The 6830-nt window shown below is 41.1% G+C and overlaps 1 pseudogene; it reads left to right on the forward strand.

Annotated features, from left to right (window-relative positions):
• Nucleotides 1–1178: 1178 nt before the first annotated feature.
• On the forward strand, nucleotides 1179–2063 carry LOC125506777 (putative ripening-related protein 6 pseudogene; annotated as a pseudogene).
• Nucleotides 2064–6830: the final 4767 nt, after the last annotated feature.

Here is a 6830-nt window from a genome sequence, read left to right on the forward strand (position 1 = left end):
CCCCAGTTCTCCCTGCTGCTATGGCTCCACCTCATCCTTGCCGTCATGGCCATCACCATCGAGCATCCCGTCATCTCCCTCTCTCACTCTGGACATGGATGATGAGAGTGAACGAGATAAGAGAGGGGATAAGGGGAATAGCGAGCGTGTTGAATGAGGAGCTCATTCGCTAAGAGCATCTCCAACAGACGCCCAAAAGAGCTCCGCGCACTAAAAAATTGTTTTTTTGAGGCGCCGAACAGCTCCAGCAAATGCTGTAGCGCTAAAAAGTTTTGGCGCGCGCTGAAAAACGCTATCGCGTGCATCATATTTTGGGCTCCGGATTGCATGCGCTTCACAATTTGCACTGTCTGTTTTTTGGACACGCGTCTTTGGGCGTCTGCTAAAGCAATGTTGATACGTATTAAAAATACTAAAGTGACGCGCTATAATTTTTATTAGGCGTGAGATTTTTGTGTGGCCGTTGGAGATGCTTTAAGTGGTGACTGCTCGAACGATTTCGAGAAGATGACCGGGCACCAGAGTTCCGCCCTGATCCGGGCAGCAAGATCGAACGGTTAAAACAGCGTTTGCTTCTCGCAACAACAAAATAACTGCGTTTGCTGGAAAAACTTTTCTGGGAAACGTCAGCCAAGTTATCATCTCGGTTTTTCCTTTTTGCGGGGAAAGTTATCATCTCCGTTAACCGCTATTAAACAACAGTTACGCATTGGACTCACCAACGAGATACGATACACCTACTCTTATCCAGTCATATCGTAGTACATCACGATTAATCCGCTTGGGTCTTGGAATTTCCTTTGCCGGGAGATGTAAAATTTGGTACGATCTCTCTGCCAAGAGCGACCTGCTGCGTTCTGTCCTCGGTTATTCCCGCTGTAACATTAGCGACACCACGTAATCCAAACGAACTCATCTCTACAATTCAGTTGTCTTTTAACGCAGCCATTTCGGGTCTGTATCGAGCACACCGAGAGAGTATCATACTCAGTAAAATTCCTTGTACTCATCTGAAAAAAAGGAGGCTCTTGCCCGGAAGGTCAGGAACCACACAAATGCTGCCAGCACACGTGTGACAAAGTACGGTGCATCCCGTGCTTAGCCTGCAGCTGGTTCTCGTACGTGCGCCTATATATACTCTTGGAAGCAGCGTGATCAGAACCAAGTACGCACGCCAAGTCAAGTGCAAAGCTAGGCTAGCAAATACTTGAGCAGGCAGGAGGTTTAGCAATGGCAAACACCAAGCTTGTAGTCGTGGGCGTGGCCATCCTTGTAATCCTGCTGCAGGTGTCGACGTGCGCGGTGGCCCGGCACCACGCCAAGCCGGACCCGTGCGCCAGCGAGGACGACTCCGTGCCGGGCATGCTGCACAAGCACAAGAAGCCCCACTGCACCTCGCCGGGCCGCAGCGGCGGCGGCGGCGGCGGCACCCCAGGCGTGATGACGGTGAACGGCTTCCAGAAGGGCCAGGACGGCGGCGGGCCGTCGGAGTGCGACGGCAAGTACCACAGCAACGGCGACATGATCGTGGCGCTGTCGACGCGCTGGTACGCGGGCGGACGCCGGTGCGGCAAGATGATCCGCATCACCAGCAAGCACAACGGGCGCACCGTGCAGGCCAAGGTGGTGGACGAGTGCGACTCCAACCACGGCTGCAAGACCAACATCGTGGACACCTCCGAGGCCGTGTGGAAGGCGCTCGGGCTCGACAGCAACATCGGCGAGGTGCCGGTGACATGGTCCGACGCCTGAGGCCATATCCGCCGGCCATGGGTTCCAGGTTGCTCGAAGCCAGTCACGTACGGTGTGCGTGGAAAAGGTCTCTAGCTGCTTCCTGGACCTGGGTACGTACGTATGTATACGTTTGAAGTGCGAGTGTCGTTGTCAATCTCGATGGGTAGTGCGAGCTTGTCGAGTAGTTACTTCGTTGCAGAATAAAACTACTACCTCTGTGGATGGTAGTGCGGGTTTATCTTGCATTACTAATATCCACGCGTGTGTACGTGTCGGTGTCAGTCTAAGTTTACTATCGCTGTTTTCTATTGTGGGAATATATGATATAATCATACTATGCTGTAATTGTACTAGGAGTATAATCATACTACTCTCGTATTAGGAATAAAACTTTTGCTTTGATGTACCCCTCTAAGGGGGTGTTTGGTTCAGGGGCTTTTTAGTCCCAGAGATTAGAAAAAATCCTTAAAAAATCCCTAAAAACCAAACAGGAGGGATTTTTTCTACAGGGACTGAAAAAGACTCTACTAGAGAGTCTTTTTTGATTAGTCCCTATGACTAGAAAAAGTTCCAGGACTTCTGAATCAAACACCCCCTAAACACATTGACGGCTGAAATCTCTATATACCGCCTCATAATAAAGGATAGAATGGTCATTTCACCCGTGCCGATACGCAGCCTGCGCATGAATCGAACTCAAGGCCTCTTGGTCTAAGGTGGACCACACTAACCAATTAGGACATCCTAATGCGTGTGCGTCTTTACTTCTTTTTTCTTCTACTTCACTTCACGACTGGGCCAGCCCATTGTTGAATCGGTTCTTTTATCACTACTAGCAAACATGCCCGTGCGTTGTAATGGAAGAAAAAAATACCTCTCATACATACTCTCGAGACATCGATAAATCTCTTGAAATCTTGCATGACGCCAGATGAAAACAACATGATACCTAGTTGTAGGTATCTCTTTACGCATTTGTTGTTGTTCCTCCTCGGTGATGTGCAATAAATATTTTCATTACGATGAAAATAGCAAAGTACACTCTATTAATTAATGATTGCATATGCATAAGAGCATTATTTTTGTCTTGCTGATATATGTGTTTGTATTTGTAATCCAAGTGAAGTCTTAATTTGGTTGCAAACATATTAGAAACTTCATCGAAAACAATCAATTTGTAAGGACGTGCATACCAAATGTTTAAGGTTGCATATCAACATTGATATTCTAAAAATTCATTATGAAAACAATTTAAAACAATATGAAAAATCAAAGTTAAGGCATTGGTTTACGTACAGCTTGTATCAACAACATTGTAATATATCCCGCAAAAAAAGCAACACTGTAATATATACACGTTTAATATTTCTCAATTTCTCGGTCAACACTTTTCAAAACATATTTAGTTTTGATGTCTACATATCTATACACATGTTACATTTTTTATATACATCAGGCACATTTTTATATACAAGCTTGACATTGTCCAAATACATGATTTGAAAACTTATATTTTTATGTCTACTTTGTTAACACATTGTATTTGTATACAATTTTCTTATACGTAAAAAAATCGATGCACATTTAATTTTTTTAAATGCATGACAAAATAATTTCAAAAAAAGATGAAAATTATATTATTATTTTTCCATACGCACTGTATATTTTTTGTATATGATGGAAACTGTTTTTCTATACAAGGTTGACATTTTTAAATGCATGATTAACATTTTTTCAAAGTTTGCATATAAATGATTCTTATAATTGAAAGATTCAGAGTATATCAAAATAAAGCAAAATAAAAAAACGAATGTAAAAAAGTGAAAAAAAATAAGTGTTGAAGGCCGCGCTGGGCCGACCCAATCAGTCAGCTGGCGAGACGGTGTGCCCAATATCCTATACCCACCTCTCCTAAGAGAGAAAAGGAGGAGAAATAAGGGACTAATGTGAGATTGAACTGGGTCTCCAGGGTGGAAGAGCAAGCCTCCAACCAGTTGGGGTGGCCAGGCACTTGTCATACATGGGGATCGCTGCGTGTTGAATCAAAAGCAACGGCCAACTTATAAAGAGAAAAAGAATCATTTTCCCACTTACCCATGGCATAGGGGGGTAATTCATACGAACTCTAGGGGCAATTCCACGAACGACGGCCGGAAGCAATCCTACCTTTATTATTAGGTAAAGATATATTTTTCGTTTGTCTATTAGTTTTCTTTCTTTTCTAAGAAAATGCTCACCCTTATTATATTTTTTTCAATTTTTTTTTAAAAAGTTCCTTTTTAAAATGTTGTTCATAAAGTACAAATATTCACATTTAAAAAAAAGTTCAGATATGTCAAAAAATTGTTCGTGCCTTTTAAAATACCTCAGAATGTAATAACACAAATATATTTTAAAAAGAGCGGAGAAAATTTTGAACACGAACATTTTTTGAAATACACTGAAATTTGAAATTTCAAGCAAAAATAAAAAAAATACGAAAAAAACTGAAACAATTTATTCTGAATTTCCACGAGTATTTTTTGTTTTTATAGTAAAAATTTGAATACAGGATTATTTCTTAAATTCCAAATAGATTTTGAAAGCACAAACATTATTTGAAAATGCAGAATTGTCGAAATGACAAAAACTTGGCATGGTGCCTTGGAATGGTGATACAAGGCCCTAGAAAAAATTTGGTCCATTTGAATGATGTAGAAAAGAGGTACTCTGAGATGGAACCTTCCCGCCAACCTGAACGCCCCACCCAAACTTTTTTCCATTTAAATTAGTGAACATTTTCTTAAATTCGCAAATTTTGTTTTCAAAGTCATGAACTTTTTTCGGTATCCAGGAACTATTTCAACTTTTACAAATGTTTTATAAAAGCCCATAATTTTTTTGATTTCATAAACATTCTTTTTCAAAATGGATGAACTTTTTTCAAATCGGCGAATGTTTGGGCCGGCCTAATAGTCCCCCAATGGAAATAATGCCGTCGCCCGGTTGGGCAAGGCCTGGGCGTATTTTTTCTATTCTATTTGTTCATTTTTTATTTTTTTCCATTAATTTCAACCTTTTCTTTTTGAACTTTATTATTCATTTTAAAACCTGTTTTAAAATTTGAAATATTTTTGGAATACCAAAAAATATAATTGTCTTCAAATATTTAAAACAAATTATAAAAATGGTCTGGAATTTCACAAATATTCCCATTTTAAAAAAATTTGTTCATATATTTAATAAATATTTGTGTTTCAAAAATGTTGATAATTTTTAAAAATAGTATGTGGTTTGCAATTTCTGTACAAGATCAATATTTGGGAATTTATTAACAAATTTGGAAAAAGGCTTTAGGTTTATAGAATTTTCATACACAATTTGAAATTCCGAAATTGTTGACAAATTTTAGGAAATAATTCGGATATAAGAAATGTTCATGTTGATTTATAATGACAGAAATGCAAATAACAAAAGCTTGCCCTACCGGCGTACCCGAACCATCACCTTTGAACATGATGTGCTTCTTGACATGCATGAAATGACACTAAATTTTGCCATGCTCATGGCAAGCCTCCATACAAAATTTGAAGGAATCCGAACACTGGACACACGCGTCACATTCGGCTACTATTTTTGAGGGTTTTCACCGAGAAAACCCTAAAAATGCATCAAACATCATAACTCAATGAAATTTATCATGGATACTTGGCATGGTAATGCTAGTGTGTGGAAAAAATTTGGGTCCATTTTATTGATGTGAAAAAAGTGCATCAAGACTTGCCCTACCGGCCTACAAGAACCATCACCTTTGAACATGATGTGCCTATTGACATGCATGGGATGACACCAAATTTTGCCAGCATGTGGGCATGCTAATGGTACGCCTCCATACAAAATTTGAAGGAATTCGGAGCCCGAACGCACGTTGCGTCACGTTCGGTTAGTGTTTTTGGGTTTTTTCGCCGGGAAAACCCTAAAATGCATAAAATGTCATAAATCAATAAAATTTACCATGTATGCTTGGCATCGTGATGCTAGTGCGTGCAAAAAAATTGGATCCATTTTTAATGATGTGAAAAAGTGCATCTAGACTTGCCCTACCGGCCTACCCGAACCACCACCTTTGAACATGGTGTGCTTCTTGCCATGTATGAAATGACACCAAATTTTGCCAGCATGTGGGAATGCTCATCGCAGGCTTTCCATGCCAATTTGAAGGAATACGGACATCGAACACATGTTGCGTCACGTTCGGCTAGTGTTTTAGAGCTTTTTCATGGGAAAACCCTAGAAAATGCATAAAATGTCAGAACTCAGTGAAATTTATCATGGATGCTTGGCATGGTAATGCTAGTGTGTGGAAAAAATTTGGGTTAATTTCATTGATGTGAATAAAAGTGCATCCAGACTTGTCGCGTCCCACCGGCCTACCGAACCACCATCTTTGAACATGGTGTGCTTCTTGCCATGCATGAAATGACACAAAATTTGGCCAGCATATATCTCATGCGTATGACCATCTATGGGATCATGGTGATACCTTTGCGGTTCGACTAGAGGGATCATCAAGCACAAAAAGCAGATCTAGCAATCAACACAGTAGTTTACCCAGGTTTAGGCCACTGTGAAGCGTAAAACCCTACTCCTACTTTTGTGTATTTGATGTTTGTGCACAAGTACAAGTGCAGCTACATTTGTAATTGGGCAAAGTGTCGACCCTTGTAAAGGCAGCCATGGGCCTCCTTTTATAGAGAAATGGGCTACCATGGTGGCAAAATGGTCTTTACATAAGGTAAATAGTGGCTATAGTGTCAAATACCTAACTTTGACGGGTTAGGACAAACACATTAATTGCGTCGTCGGGTGTCACCTTGATGGAGCTCCGCGGCAATCGTCTCTCGTTCTGTGCTATTTGCCCATCTACCTCATATTTCCTTGACACGCTCCTGGGACGGGTGTCATTAATGTTGTACTCTTCGGCAGTGATCTGCCACGTGCCCAGACAAGACTCACCTAACTACCCGCCCGCTCGACACCCATACGACAAGTGACAAGTTAGTCACTAAGGTAGAGCGGTGGCAAGGTAGTCAGATCTTGTCGGGCTCGGAGCTTAC

The sequence above is a fragment of the Triticum urartu genome, chromosome 1A (assembly GCF_056163025.1).
Source record: "Triticum urartu cultivar PI428250 chromosome 1A, HENAU_Tu73, whole genome shotgun sequence".
Taxonomy (NCBI): domain Eukaryota; kingdom Viridiplantae; phylum Streptophyta; class Magnoliopsida; order Poales; family Poaceae; genus Triticum; species Triticum urartu.